Raw genomic sequence first — 13,758 nt, 5'->3', positions numbered from 1 at the left:
ATCCCAAACCTGCTCATTCTTCAGACTCAGTCCATATCTCACCTCTTTCATAAAGTCCTTCCCAACTACCTAACCCTGATGTGATTGTCCTCCTTTGAATCTTATAGTACCTAATATCAGCACTATTTTGGTAAATTAACCATATATTGCTTTGTTACTTCTATTACTTTCTTGAGTGATTACATTGCTTTTTTTTTCACATGTAGTATTTTTTTTTAATATTTATTTGTTTATTTATTTGGCTGTGCCGAGTCTTAGTTGCAGCTTGCAGGATCTTTAGTTGTGGCATGTGGGATCCTTAGTTTGGGCATGCAAACTCTTAGTTGCAGCATGTGGGACCTAGTTCCCTGACCAGGGATCGAACCTGGGCCCCCTGCATTGGGAGCATGGAGTCTTAGCCACTGGACCACCAGGGAAGTCCCCATGTGTAGTATGGTTTCATCTATATTTTCAGTTCCTTGAGGAATACTTTTACTCCAAATTTTTTCTTCAAAGAAGATATTTCAAATAGCAAACAACATAGTGCTTTGTACACTATACTCTGTACACTTTAAGCACTCACAAAATATCTGTTGATTGCTATGTGTTAGAAGCTTAGATGTTCCTATGTTATTCTTAGCTGGATTGAAGAAATAATCTTTAACCTCTAGTGTCACAACAGGTAGTAGTTGGTATCTAGAATAGGTATTGTTAAATTGTTATTTGTATGAATCATAAATATGAGGACTCTAAGAGCCTTAAAATTTTTCTCCTCATCCTTTGTTTCTACATCATTAGTTGATTCTTAAGGTCTTAAATTCAGTGATCATACCAAAAGACAACAACTTCTTGCAAGTTCATTCATTTACTAATCATCTCCATACCAGTTCTTAGGATATGCTGCTGTAGATATAGAAGAAATAGAAGACTGGCCCAATTAGCAAAACTCTGGGAAACTCTGTCTCAATGAATGGTAATGGTAGGAAATTAATTGTAGTGCACCTCTACATAAAAGACTGAAATTAGAGGACCTTCTAAGTTACTATGTTGGGCTTTTAGTACATGTATAGCTTATGTTATGAGAGATCTGCTTTGGTTTGTAGTTTATTTGTTATTTATCACAATGAGCCACATTTTAGAACAGTTTTACTGTGTATAATTAATTTGCCCATTCACCCAGCAAACATTTATTGAGTACCTGCTAACCTCAAAACACTGGGCTAGGTAATGTAGAGGTGAGTTGAGCTGGATATGGTCTTCTCTTCAAAGAGCTTATTCAGACCAAAAGAGGTCGTCATATGGGCTTGACTGAGTAATTATTCTAAATCCATATTCAAAATCCCATAAAGATTTTGTAGAATATTTCAGTTTAGGTATGAAATGTCAGTGAAAATATAAGGCACTGGTGCCATTTCCTTAGGCTTTATCTTAGCAATTGTTTGTGGTAAAGGCATAATTCAGGCATTTCTTCCTTCACTCATGAAGCAATCTGTGGTAGTCTTGGGGAATAATTCATGTCCTTCCTCATTCACTGGAAAGGTAGCAACATTAATGACAGAATGCCTCCTCATTTTTTAAAGGTCATTATCAAATCCTATGGTAAAACTGGAAACTATAGAATTTGATGTCCTTCTTTAAAGATGTTTCTGTAGAAAGGTGATTCTGACCAGCACTTAATCCCAAAGGACAAACTTTAGGGAGGGGACAGATAAAATGCTATCCTAAATTTGAGAAAAACTTCATGAATATTGTGATTCATGAATAGCTATGGGAAATCTATTATAAACCAGAAAATCAGCTTTGAATGTAATCACCATGAATATAAATGGCACCATTTTTTAGTAGCTCTTTTTATCCACGTAAACTACAGAATTAGAGAGTCTCTTAACTTTGGAGACAGGTCTTTATAATACTATACTTGATAGATGAGACCTACCTACTTTTTTTAAAAAAATTATTTATTTATTTATTTATTTTTGGTTGTGTTGGGTCTTTGTTGCTGTGCGCGGACTTCCTGTAGTTGCCTCGAGCGGGGTCTACTCTTCGTTGCAGTGTGTGGTCTTCTCACTGTGGTGGCTTCTCTTGTTGCGGAGCATGGGCCCTAGGCATGCAGGCTTCAGTAGTTGTGGCACGTGGGCTCAGTAGTTGTGGCACACGGGCTCAGTAGTTGTGGCACGCAGTCTCACTAGTTGTGGCTCGCGGGCTCTAGAGTGCAGGCTCAGTAGTTGTGGCGCACAGGCTTAGTTGCTCTGCGGCATGTGGAATCTTCCCGGACCAGGGATTGAACCGGTATCTCCTGCATTGGCAGGCGGATTATTAACCACTGCACCACCAGGGAAATCCTGAGACCTCCCTACTTTCTGATATGTTCTCCAGATGAGGCAAATCCACAACCACATTTACCTAATGTTTTAAAACCGAAGTTTTAAGAAATGTATATAGTTTCAGTTCATCTTCCTTATCATACATTTAGTGAAAATGGAGAAATTGTTATTCTTTTCATGTAACATAGACAATTGATTTATTGCTTAGCTTTATCTTCTCCAAAATAGAATAGTTTAGAATTTCCTTCTAGATAGTAATTTTTTTTTTTTTTTTTTTTTTTTTTTGTGGTACGTGGGCCTCTCACTGTTGTGGCCTCTCCCATTGCGGAGCACAGGCTCCGGATGCGCAGGCCCAGCGGCCATGGCTCATGGGCCTAGCCGCTCTGCGGCATGTGGGATCTCCCCGGACCGGGGCACAAACCCGTGTCCCCTGCATCAGCAGGCGGACTCTCAACCACTGCGCCACCAGGGAAGCCCCCAGATAGTAATTTTTAATACTTTAAAAGTTTTGTTTTTCTCTGAACTTTGTATTGAATCTCTAAAGTAGTTAAATAATAGGAATCGTACATGGGAGCTACGAGGCCTTATACCATTTTCAGTAGGAGCATTAGGGAATGAGAGGATGGCCAAAAATCTCACTTTGATAAGGGATCAGAGAGAGCTTTGCAAACTTATTTCTAACTTAAGTTAGTTATTCCCTCAAGCTAGTTAAGGTATACTAGTTTGGGGAGAATTCAGTAGAAAAAAAGAAAGCATTAAGGTAACTCATTCAAAAAAAAGGTCAAAAACGGTTAAGAATATCAATTATTTGTACTGTTTTATTTTCAAACTTAAAATAGAGATTTTATTTTGAATATTATAGAGGTTTTTGTGAACTGTAAAGGATGTTCAGTATTTATAGAATACAATAAATGGAAATCACATCCTTGCCTGTGGAAGTTACAAAACATAAGCATTTCTTAAAATAAAGTGAGTTCTTCCAACTCCCGTCAAATTACTTTGCCTCAATTTAACACTTCAATATCCAGAAAATAAGGTTTGTCTGTTTATTTTATGAAAATACACCACAGTTTGTTAATATACCACTTAGAACCCCTGAAACCCAATGCTATATATATTTAATGTATAGAAATATACAGAAATAAATAGAATAAATGAATAGTGAAATATATGTTAAATATATATATAAATACACATATCTGAAATCCATACTCAATATAATTAAATATCAAAACTTGCCATCATGAATTAGCAGGTTGGTTGCTTGCTTTAGCCAAGAATTTGTTATATGTTTATGATAACTAACTATATATGCAGTTTGTCTAGCTATTTCTGCAAGAATTCAAATGGATGTTATTTTATAAGGTAGTTGATTTCTTTTGCTACTACTAATACAGTAAAATGAATCGTTCCAAGCTCAGGAACAAGCAGCAAAACCCTTAGTTTGAACTTATAGTCTACAGAGACTATCTGCAACACAACTTAACTTTCCAACAATTTATTTTAATTAATATGATTTGTTCTGTATATTTAAGTAAGAGAGTTATATACCAACCAATGGGACAAGTAAGAATGCTAACAGTAACATTTTAAATAGTTATGGCTTAGGGAAAACATAAATGGAAGCATAGCCATCAGTAGTAATGGAAGTTGAACTTTTCCGTTACCAGTAAATTACCCATATTTCCATAGAGACTTTTTTCTCCAGTGGATTTTTAAAAATTCTAAGAGTTTAGATAGAAGTCCAAGGTCATGCTATTTGGCTAGCACTCACTGCTGATACAGAAGAAACGCCCTTCGCTAGGAGAAGTGTCAAGACTACTGTATATCGTGAGAACCACATTGCTCTTTTTTTCCTCAACAATGTATTTTTCTCAGAGTAATGTACAATTTAATGAATAAAAAAGTCTTTTTCTTTTCTAGCTAAATTTGATGTACTTGGAAATTTTCATGGACTGTGTTCTATAGACACTTGGTATCTATCCCATTTACTAAACTGCTATGTTAAAAGTTACATAAGCTATGTCAAGAAATGTTATTCTTGCTCCAAAAATGATTGTTTAAAAAGTCTTATTTTCATCAAGAAGAAAAGGCTTACATATTTGCAACTCTAAAACTTGTAAAAATTGAGTGCATTTATACTAGCCATGTAAAGCTGATGACAACCCAGGCATCACAGGTTGTTTTGGCAATGCAGACTGGCACAAGGCTAACTAACCACTGCATAACCACTTCTGGGGATAACAATCTGAATGAAAGCACTATTTATAAACGTGTGATCTATCAGCTGAAATGCCTGTTTGCAACCTCTCATTCAAATTAATAGCATCATCGTGCTTAGAAAAGGATTTGAAATATAGACCTGGCTCATATTTTATTTAAAATTGGCTAAGAATTTAGAAAGTTTAAAACTGTTCTAGAACCTAGGAGAAAATGAGAGCTCTACATGGTTAATGGTGCTATTATTCTTCATTGAGTCACTGCCTATGTATTCATATTCACATAGTATCCAACGTTCTTTCATTACTGAATGAATGAAATTATTTACTGAATGCCTACTGTGTACTGGCACTGGGGGGGGCGGTTTGGAGCATATAATTATGACAGCTAATGCTTATTTAGCAATTTCAATGTGCCAGGCACTGTTCTAAGGACTTTGCATATAGTAATTCATTTATCCCTCATAGCAACTTTAATTAATTTAAAAAATTTTTATTTTATATTGGAGTATAGTTGATTAACAATGTTGTGTTAGTTTCAGGTATACAGCAAAGTGATTCAGTTATACATATACATGTATCTATTCTTTTTCAAATTATTTTCCCATTTAGGTTATTACAGAATATTGAGCAGAATTCCCTACGCTATACAGTAGGTCCCTGTTGGTTACCTATATTAAATATAGCAGTGTATACATTTCAATCCCAAACTCCCAATCTATCCCTCCCCCCACCCTTGCCCCCTGGTAACCATAAGTTCATTCTCTAAGTCTGTGAGTCTATTTCTGTTTTGTAAATAAGTTAATTTGTGTCATTTTTTGTTATAGATTCTACATATAAGTGATACCATATGATATTTGTCTTCCTCTGTCTGACTTACTTAGTATGATAATCTCTAGGTCCATCCATGTTGCTGCAAATGGTATTATTTCATTATTTTTATGGCTGAGCAATATTCCTTTGTATATATATACCACATCATCTTTATCCATTCCTCTGTCAGTGGACATTTAGGTTGCTTCTGTGTCTTGGCTATTGTAAATAGTGCTGCAGTGAACATTGGGGTGCATGTATCTTTTTGAATTATGGTTTTCTCCAGATATATGCCCAGGAGTGGGATTGCTGGATGATATGGTAGTTCTATTTTTAGTTTTTTAAGGAACCTTCATACTATTCTCCATAGTGTCTGTACCAATTTACATTCTGACCAACAGTGTAGGAGGGTTCCCTTTTCTCCACACCTGCTCCAGCATTTATTGTTTGTAGACTTTTTGATGATGGCCATTCTGACCAGTGTGACATGGTACCTCATTGTAGTTTTGATTTGTATTTCTCTAATAATTATCGATGTTGAGCATCTTTTCATGTGCCTCTTGATCATCTGTATGTCTTCTTTGAAGAAATGTCTATTTAGATCTGCCCATTTTTTGATTGGGTTGTTTGGTTTGTTTTTTGTTTTTTTGATATTGAGATGCATGAGCTGTTTGTATAGTTTGGAGATTAATTCCTTGTTGGTCACTTCATTTGCAAATATTTCCTTCATTCTGGGGGTTCTCTTTGTTTATGGTTTCCTTTGCTGTGTAAAAGCTTTTAAGTTTAATTAGGTCCCATTTGTTTATTTTTGTTTTATTTTCATTACTCTAGGAGGTGGATCCAAAAAGATATAGCTGCAATTTATGTCAAAGAGTGTTCTGCCTATGTTTTCCTCTAAAAGTTTTATAGTATCCAGTTTTACATTTAGGTCTTTAATCCATTTTGAGTTTATTTTTTGTGTATGGTGTTAGAGAATGTTCTAATTTCATTCTTTTACATGCAGCTGTCCAGTTTTCCCAGCACCACTTATTGAAGAGACTGTCTTTTCTCCATTGTATATTCTTGCCTCTTTGTCATAGATTAATTGACCATAGGTGTGTGGGTTTATTTCTGGGCTTTCTGTCCTGTTCCATTGACCTATATGTCTGTTTTTGTGCCAGTACCATACTATTTTGATGACTGTAGCTTTGTACTATACTCTGAAGTCAGGGAGCCTGATTCCTCCAGCTCTGTTTTTCTTTCTCAAGATTGCTTTGGCTATTCGGGGTCTTTTGTGTCTCCATACAAATTTTAAGATTTTTTGTTCTAGTTCTGTGCAAAATGACATTGGTAATTTGGTAGGGGTGGCACTGAATATGTAGATTGCCTGGGGTAGTATAGTCATTTTGACAATATTGCTTCTTCCAATTCAGGAACATGGTAGGGCTTTCCATCTGTGTCATCTTCGGTTCCTTTCATCAGTGTTTTACAGCTTTCCAAGTACAGGTCTTTTGCCTCCTTAGGTAGGTTTATTCCTAGGTATTTTATTCTTTTTAATGCGATGGTAAATGGGATTGTTTCTTTAATTTCTCTTTCTGGTCTTTTGTTGTTAGTGTATAGAAATGCAACATATTTCTGTGTATTAATTTTGTATTCTTCACCTTTACCGAATTCATTGATGAGCTCTAGTGGTTTTCTGGTAGCATCTTTAGGATTTTCTATGTATAGTATCATCTCATCTGCAAATCGTGACAGTTTTACTTCTTCTCTTCCAATTTGGGTTCCTTTTATTTCTTTTTATTCTCTGATTGTCATGGCTCGGACTTCCAAAACTATATTGAATAAAAGTGGTGAGAGTGTATACCCTTGTGTTATTCCTGATCTCAGAGGAAATGCTTTCAGCTTTTCACCTTTGAGTATGATGTTAGTGGTAGGTTTGTCATATATGGCCTTTATTATGTTGAGGTATGTTCCCTCTATTCCCACTTTCTGGAGAGTTTTTTTAATCATAAAGGGTGTCGGATTTTGTCAAAAGCTTTTTCTGCATCTATTGAGATGATCTTATGGTTTTTACTCTTCAATTTCTTGATGTGGTATATCACACTGATTGATTTGCAGATGTTGAAAAATCCTTGATTCTCTAGGATAAATCCCACTTGATCATGGTGTATGAACCTTTTAATGTACTATTGAATTCAGTTTGCTAGTATTTTGTTGAGGATTTTTGCATCTGTGTTCATCAGTGATATTGGCCTATAATTTTCTTTTTTTGTGATATCTTTGTCTGGTTTTGGTGTCAGGGTGATGGTGTCCCTCACAGAATGAGCTTGGGAGTGTTCCTTCCTCTGCTGATTTTTGGAATAGTTTCAGAAGGATAGGTGTTGAGTCTTCTCTAAATGTTTGCTAGAATTTGCCTGTGAAGCCATCTGGTCCTGGACTTTTGTCTATTGGGGATTTTTTAATCACAGTTTCAATTTTAGTACTTGTGATTGGTCTGTTCCTATTTGTGTGTGGATGATTTCCTACCTTTACTGCATGTTTGCCTTTACTAGTGGGCTCTTCCATTTGTAATTTTCTTGTTTCTCGTTGTGGCCTTTTCTTTTTTACCTAGAGAAGTTCCTTTATCATTTGTTGCAAAGCTGGTGTGGTGGTGCTGAATTCTCTTAGCTTTTGCTTGTCTGTAAAGCTTTTGATTTCTCCATCAAATCTGAACGAGAGCCTTGCTGGATAGAGTGTTCTTGGTTATAGGTTCTTCCCTTTCCTCACTGTAAATATATCATGTCACTCCCTTCTGGTCTGCAGGGTTTCTGCTGAGAAATCAGCTGATAACCTTATGGGAATTCCCTTTTATGTTATTTGTTGCTTTTAATATTTTTTCTTTGTTGTTAATTTTTGTCAACTTGATTAGTATACATCTCAGCGTGTTCCTCCTTGTGTCTGTCCTGCCTGCGACTGTCTGAGCTTCTTGGACTTGGGTGACTGTTTCCATTCCCATGTTAGGGAAGTTTTCAGCTATTATCCTTCAAATATTTTCTCAGGTCATTTCTCTCTCTCTTCTCCTTCTGCAATACCTATAATGAGAATGTTGATGCATTTAATGTTGTCCCAGAGGTCTCTGAGACTGTCCTTGTTTCTTTTCATTCTTTTTCTTTATTTTGTTTCATGGCAGTGATTTCTACCATTCTGTCTTTCAGCTCACTTATTCATTCTTCTGCCTCAGTTATTCTGCTATTGATTCCTTCTAGTGTATTTTTCATTTTAGTTATTGTACTGTTCATCTGTTTGTTTTTTCTTTAGTTCTCCTAGGTCTTTGTTAAACATTTCTTGTATCTTTTTGATCTGTACCTCCATTCTTTTTCTGAGATCATGTATCATTTTTACTATCATTACTCTGAATTCTTTTTTGGGTAGATTGCCTATCTCCACTTCACCTAGTAGTTCTTTTGAGGTTTTATCTTATTCCTTCATCTGGGACATATTCCTCTGCCGTCTCATTTTGTCTAACTTTCTTTGATTGTGGTTTCCATTGTGCAGGCTGCAGAGTTGTAGTTCTTCTTGCTTCTGCTGTCTGACTCCACAGTGGATGAGGCTGTCTAAGAGGCTTGTGGGAAGGACTGGTTCTTGCCCACTGGTGGGTGGAGCTGGGTCTTGTCCCCTGATGGGCAGGGCTGTGTCAAGGGGTGTGTTTATTGGGCAGCTGTGTGCTCAGGAAGACTTTAAGCAACCTGTCTGCTGATGGGTGGGGCTGTGTTCCTGCCCTGTTGGTTGTTTGGCCTGAGTCATCCCAGCACTGGAGCCTACAGGCTGTGGGGTGGGGCCAGGTCTTGGTGGGAAAATGGCCTCATGCTAATGAGTACTCCCCAGAACTACAGCTGCTAGTGTTTTTGTCTCCACGGTTAGCCACAGCCACACCACACCTCTGCAAGAGACCCTCCAATACTAGCAGGTAGGTCTGGCCCAGTGTCTTATGAAGTCACTGCTTTTTTTTCCTGGGTCCTGGTGTGCACAAGACCTTGTGGGTGCCCTCCAAGAGTGGAGTTTCTGTTTCCTCCAGTCCCGTGGAATTCCTGTGATCACACCCTGCTGGCCTTCAAAGCCAGATTCTCTGGGGGCTCCTCCTCCAATTGCCAGACCCCCAGGCCAGGGATCCTGACGTGGGACTCAGGACTTTCACGCCTGTGGCAGAACTTCTGTGGTGTAATTATTTTCCAGTTTGTGGGTCGCCCACTCAGTGAGTATGGGATTTGATTTTATTGTGATTGCACCCCTCCTACTGTCTTGTTGTGGCTTCTTCTTTGTCTTTGGATGTAGAGTATGTTTTTTGGTAGGTTCCACCATTTTTTTTGTTGATGGTTGTTCAGCAGTTACTTGTAATTTCTGTGTTTTTGTAAGAAGAGGTGAGTTCACGTCCTACTACTCCACCATCTTGCCTGTGTCTAGCAACTTTAATTATTGCCACACACCAGGAGTTACCCAGGGTCACACAGCTGGTCCGTGGTGGAGCCAGGATTCTAACCCAAGCAGCTGGCTCTAGAGTTAATGCTCTTACCCACTATAGTACATCTACTGCAACCTATGTCTCTGTGTCTCCTCTAATAATAAGTGAAATGTGAGCTGCTCACAGTTTAAGACCAGTTAATATCCACTCTGTATTTGTTAACAAATTAATTAATGGGAAAAAAAACAACAACAGTCTCTTTGCACCTCATGATGGCAGGCCAGAACTGGAAGACCTGATTTATTTCAGACCCACTTGAGTTGAGATGCCTCAACTTTTACAGTGGTGGCAGATTAGGAGCCTCTCAAGACAACTCCCATTGCTTCAGCTCTTTGGGGATGATGGGACCACTTCCTCACTTCCCTTCCTTACTCCTAGGGAACTAATTAGAAGTACTGCTTCCTCTAACTTCATGCTGATATCAAGGAGGTTGAGAGGCATGATAAACAAGATCTTGGGGCTTCCCTGGTGGTGCAGTGGTTGAGAGTCTGCCTGCCGATGCAGGGGACACAGGTTCGTGCCCCGGTCCGGGAAGATCCCACATGCTGCGGAGCAGCTGGGCCTGTGAGCCATGGCCGCTGGGCCTGCGTGTCCGGAGCCTGTGCTCTGCAACGGGAGAGGCCAAAACAGTGAGAGGCCCGCATACCGCAAAAAAAAAAAAAAAGATCTTTACCCTCAAAAACCTTATATATTGAATCAAAGCGATTTCAAGAAATTTTTTCATCTTATGGCCCCTTCAGTAAGCTGTGGTGCCCTCTTCAATAGCTACACAAAATGTGGAGTATATTATGTGTCCAGACTTGGTCACTCTTTCCAAGATTCTTGCTGTTTCAGCATAGGATATTTAACATGAAATCACCACTGCAATGTGGTGCCTCCATAGATGAATTTTAAGTTTTAATAATTTTTCATTTTCATCTTTGAGAGTAGCTCTGTATACATTTTAAAAATTAAAAAATCAAAGCAAAACAAGGCCAACACTTTGATGTGAGTCCAACCTTTGGTAAAATGCATAAAAGTAACACCAAGTCCAAGAGAAATTGAAACTCTAAGCACATTTTGCTTGCATTCATTCCTTGTTTCTAATTTAATAAATATTTCCCAGAATGGAGTTTGTAAGTCAAAGTAAATATATATATATATATATATAATGCTTACTTATTTCCTTTTGGGTTCTGTGTCAATTGTGTTCATTTCATAAATATAAATATAAGACATATTTGCTAAGGAATTACATTTGTTGATGTGGCAACCTCATGGCTTAAAGTATAAAAAATTCATACCTTGTCAATTATGAATTGCATTTCCCCCATTTGTATAGAATATGGAATTTTTTTGAGTACTGGCTAAAAATGTACAAGATACTATTTCAGATGTAAGTATTGCTTAAAAAAAAAATCAACGTCACCCTGCCTTAAGAGATGAAACATCTAAAAACTATAATCCTTTTAAATAAATTTTTAAAAATCTATTCTTTGCTCATTTATTCAGCTTTCTTCTCACTATAGCCAATTACCAACCTTATCAGTCCATTTCCTTTTATTTATATTTTAGTCCAATGAGTGTCATAACAGGAAGGAAGTATGAACACCCTTTAATACTTACAGATTTTTTTCAAATTTAAACATCTTTTTTGCTAAGCAGAATTAATGCACTGACTCACTCCCACAGCTATCACCCTGGATGCCCTTTTTCTATTTCATTACCATTTTGTGTATGAACACATCACTGGTGTGGTATTTATCTTGATAGGTAGTGAAAAAACAGTCTTGCCTCAAAAAGCCATGCCATGTTTCCAGCCCTTGTTTATAAGGCATCTTCCAGCAGCAATCTCACTGCAGAGCTGCATGTACTAAATGGTGGCCCAACTCAGATCACTGGTATTTTCCCTGAGTAAAATCCTATGTATGCTGTCAATTTAATTAGAAACTGGCCCTTTGCTCTATCTTCCCAATTACCTCACCCATTATCTCTCATAACCTAAAATCATATCATCCTCCAGAGAATAGGTTATTTCTCCAAACATCCTTGTTTCATTGCTTCCAGATAACTGTGACCCTTTTTCCCCTTCAACTGCTTATAGTCATTTTAACATCTGTCATCACAGCTTAAGGTATGATTATGTCTAATAATGCTTTATTTTGCAGTGGGTGTATCACAGTTATCACCATATACAGAAAATTCTGACTGACATTTCCAGAGCTTTTTGGTGACAGAGTAAGTAAAGCAGTATATTACCTCTTTCTATGACTGCCAGGTGAATAACCCAACACAACTACCTAATATCTTGAGAGAAGGCCTTACTATTTTGGAGAGCCTTTTCCCCCATTTCACATCCCCACAGCACTGCCCTTTATTCCTCTCCTCTGAGTTTATCTCCCTAATTTAAATTCTAACTTCAAATATATCAGTTGACTAATATTAAAGTTAACTTCCAAAAGGAGTCCATTTAAATACTTAATGATACAGATTTAAGGTCGAATATTTGTCATTTTTTAATGGAAATAGCTAGGAAGCATTAAAAAATAAAGTGAACAATTGGCATTGAAATACTTGGTAAACAAAATCATTTCAGTTATTTCTGTCCTACCACCTAACCTATTTGCCATAACTTATGAATTTGGCCAAAATGCAGGAAGTCTAATTCAAGCTGACATTCAAAGGTTATTCTCATTAATGTCTAAATTTTCGTGTTGAGTTCCTGCTACTGTATTACAATTCCGATTTCCATATCATATTTATTAAGTTTTCTTTACTGTTAAAATCCATCATTGGCCCAGAACCAATAATGTCTATTGATGTTTAATATGCCTAACTTTGTTGTAAATTCAGTTTGTAAAAATAAGGTCTTTGCCAGCCCTTTTATTTATAGACAATAGAGTATACTCAAGAGGATCTTACCTAACAATTTAGAATTATCATTACAAAATGTAAAAAGCCTGTTGTGGGCTAATTCTTCTTTAACATTAGCCAGAAGATGAACTTTGCCCAAAGAATTCTTTGGAAATGTAGTATATTAATGACCCAATGGAATAAACACTTGACCATCAAAAAGCACTGAGTTTGAAAAATTGCTTTTTCTTAACCTTGCTTTATACAACATAAGCAGATTCATTACTGCTGAAATATGCTGCATCTCTAACTTCATTTTCACAAAACTTCAACACACCACTGCAGAATCCCGATTAGTTCTCTCAGTAAATAACTATGGCATTACCATTATTATTGTTCACTGGAAGTCCCTATTTAGAAGAACAGGGAAATTACTACACAGTATTCCCCACCCCCAGCAAACACATAAAAACGCAAGTACACACACACCCATAGATAATAAAACACTGGAAAATGATAAGAATATTCAAGAAAATGCTTTATCTTTAGCTGTGGTTTAGCTATTCAGCTAACTTTATCTAATGGTATATTATTCCATTATTTTTAAAACCTAGGAAAATATTAGAAATTGAATATTATGAGGAAAAATGTCAACCTAATTATGAAATGAAATTAAGCTATCAAGCAATGGAACACTGTGAATCATTAACCTTAAATTCTGTATTACATGGAAGCAGAAAGCAGATTCCAGATAAAAGGTTCAGACTGCATACTGTGAAATATTTTACTTTCACCTGCTCCTAGATTCTGTGGGTTTCTTTTCTGTTTCTTTTTCTTTTCTTAATAACTCAAATTTTCAATTACTAGAATTTCATTCCCATTCACTTGCTATTAAGCTAGCATTGCCTGTGGGATCTAGAAATTGAATGGATGAAGTATAACCAACCTTTTTATAGAGAAGGGCCATTTCTAAAATCCTCTAAACTCTCCTAAGCTTTGAAATTCTTGGTGTTGTGTTGTGGAATCCATTAATGTTGGAGAGGGAAAGTGACAAAAGATAGTAATGCAAGACTCTGGGTACCTGTGCTTCAAGCCATGAGTCATGATGCTGTTA

General features: G+C 36.9%; 1 protein-coding gene and 1 long non-coding RNA gene across 5 annotated transcripts in view; one reads left to right on the top strand and one right to left on the bottom strand.

Moving 5' to 3' along the window:
* The window catches only part of KIAA0825, a 406,374-nt gene that overhangs the window by 10,062 nt on the left and 382,554 nt on the right, over nt 1-13,758 (bottom strand). The window lies entirely within an intron of this gene.
* LOC309805526 overlaps nt 1-13,758 on the top strand; it is a 57,018-nt gene that overhangs the window by 35,585 nt on the left and 7,675 nt on the right. For all 3 annotated transcript variants that reach the window (XR_014294253.1, XR_014294254.1, XR_014294255.1), the window contains exon 3: nt 11,960-12,029. This is a non-coding gene — a long non-coding RNA (uncharacterized lncRNA). The remainder of the gene's footprint in view (nt 1-11,959; nt 12,030-13,758) is intronic.

The sequence above is a fragment of the Mesoplodon mirus genome (assembly GCF_964341445.2).
Source record: "Mesoplodon mirus genome assembly, chromosome: 5".
NCBI classification, from domain to species: Eukaryota; Metazoa; Chordata; class Mammalia; order Artiodactyla; family Ziphiidae; genus Mesoplodon; species Mesoplodon mirus.
The sequence above is the reverse complement of the archived record's forward strand: the minus strand, read 5'-3'. Positions and strand labels throughout refer to the sequence as shown.